Genomic DNA, 2,838 nt, shown 5'->3' on the forward strand with positions numbered 1-2,838 from the left:
GAATTCATGGATTCTTCTACATTATGGGCTCCTGATCGATTCTGGAAGCCAGCCAACGATCCTTTAGGAATGCAGTGGATTAGAACAGAACACACCAAATAGAACTGGATCTGTGTCCAAAATGACACCCTATTCCCTATATAGTGCAACCAGGGCTCATAGAGCTCTATATAGGAAATAGGTTACAATTTCAGACATAACACTGGGGTGTTAATTACTATCACCAATGTTTTCCCAACAGGCTTTCTATATGTTTACATTCAACAGTATGGGTATGGATCAGTGCTTAATAATGAAGTTGTCTATAGTAGCTAACCAGACCTGGCAGGGTTAATAATGATGTCTATAGTAGCTAACCAGACCTGGCAGGGTTAATAATGATGTCTATAGTAGCTAGCCAGACCTGGCAGGGTTAATAATGATGTCTATAGTAGCTAGCCAGACCTGGCAGGGTTAATAATGATGTCTATAGTAGCTAGCCAGATCTGGCAGGGTTAATAATGATGTCTATAGTAGCTAGCCAGACCTGGCAGGGTTAATAATGATGTCTATAGTAGCTAGCCAGACCTGGGAGAGGGGGTTAATAATGATTTCTATAGTACCTAGCCAGATCTGGCAGGGTTAATAATGATGTCTATAGTACCTAGCCAGATCTGGCAGGGTTAATAATGATGTCTATAGTAGCTAGCCAGACCTGGGAGAGGGGGTTAATAATGATTTCTATAGTAGTTAGCCAGAAGTTTTGGCGACTTGTGTGTAACAAATGTGTCATTTTATTTTTCTAAATGTTTCAATTAATGTTTTCTTTAAATTAATGAGGGGGACCATCCTCTTCCTCCCTCCATGAGCCTCCTCTTTCTGAAAGAACGTTTTCTATATCTGTGGTCTCATTAAATGTATTGAAAGTTATTGAATGGGGTGAGGCGCCGTAATGAGATGCCCTTCAAACAAAAACAGTGCATCACATTTTCAAGGACCGCAAAAAATTGCTGGCATCACCTTTTGATATTGCCATGTTCTGGGGTGGGTGTCCCAGACAGGATCAACAACCCCAGCTTGCTCAATGGACTGTAAATCTTTTAAAGAAATGTCAAGGTCGAGGTGATAATGAAAAGAGACATTTCTGTACGATGACTGGGACTGTCTTGCACTTCTTCAGTTCCTCAGCACAAAAACGACGCTCTTATTGAGTTTCGGAAGTTGCTGACCCGACTAAGAGCATGATTTGTCTCCAGCAATCACATCATTTTCTCCATCAGTAGCGAAATTAAATCTGCTCTGAAGCTGATTTCATCAGAGACAGAGTGGAACAACATCATACTAGACAGGAGGGGTTTATCTGCCCTCCGTAAATCATTCTGAGAAGTGAGTACACCGTGTCAAAGCAGAAACGCTGATGTATGTTTTATAATGTCCCTGTTCGCTAAGTTACAGAGGGGTGAAAGAGGCCTTGTCAGCCCAAGGGTGATTAAATCAAGAGATTATTGACAAAACATGAAAATGATTGCTGTTACACGAACATCCCTTGCAGCACCTATAGCATACAAATCCATCGACCATTGAGAATACAGTATATGAGTCTATTAACTCAATTTATTTAACAAAAGCCTCCACACCCTGTATACATCCAGGCCCAGGGATGTTGACTGCTGACAAAATGGAATCAACCATGTGCACCAATCCTCTTCCTCTCGAAGGATCACTGTCTTTTGTTGAATTACAAATAGACTTCTATTCACTGCTGTACTCCTGAACCAGAACGAAATCTCGCGTGAGCTTAAAGTCTGTTACAACTCTCTGAACAAAACAAAAGCCTACACATCTTGTATCTCCCCAGCACCATTAGCTCACTGGTGTCAGCAAATACTCTGACCTCTCTGGTGTCAGTGTGTCAGTCCATATGTTTACTGCAACTGGGTTTGATCTGTGACTTGTCTGGACTCCATTTTGGCTCAAGGGGTCTGATTGCAAATACATGATAGGGGTCTTTGACAGACAGAACAGACAGAACAACCTGATCCTAGGGCAGACTGGACTGACCAGTCTCATTTAACCTGGGTCGTTCAAAAAACATTTTTTAACACAGCAAGGACATATTTTGTGAGAGGATGTGTAGTTTTGTACTTACCAGGAGAGAACCATTGCCCCCTCTCATTGATGCCACTGAAATTCAAGTCCAACCGCAGAACTGCAAATATTGTTTGCAGAAAACAGGATCCTCCATTGTAGTGAATGGAAAAATGTCAATCTTTGTTTTAAAATATATATATATATATACAATCATGGTACCAATTATTTGCTTTTAATACACCGGACTTATGTCCTTGAAATGTTTATTTTTAAATCGCACACAAAAGAAGGATAATTTAGTTGCTAATGGCAGCCTGCCGTACCCCGGTCGGCCTTCAACTTGAGCTGAAGCTTTACAGATTCCGCCATAGTAATGTAAAGGTAATTGCCGATTGCCCCGACATATGCAGCATTTACCGTGAACGCAACCAGGAACATTGCTTTTACATTTCAATCGCGCTGTAAACTGAATTCCCGAGATGCGGATTGAATACAGCCATTACAACAAATTGGTACAATTTAAGGCCATGTGGCAAACAATAATGGAGCCACTAGGGATGGAGGTGGGAGCATACGGATCTGGCCAGATGAGATGTAGTCACTGTTTGTGTGCATCTGTAAGTTGATGTTTGTATGTGTATGCTTGTATCTGGTGTGGGATAAAAATAAAAAAACAGGAAACAAAATATGTAATACAAATGTATTTCTAACACCTTTACTCAATGAGAGGGGACAGCACTGAGCTAGCCTGCAACGTCAGATCCTGGA

Source organism: Salmo trutta, chromosome 35 (genome assembly GCF_901001165.1).
Source record: "Salmo trutta chromosome 35, fSalTru1.1, whole genome shotgun sequence".
Lineage (NCBI taxonomy): Eukaryota > Metazoa > Chordata > Actinopteri > Salmoniformes > Salmonidae > Salmo > Salmo trutta.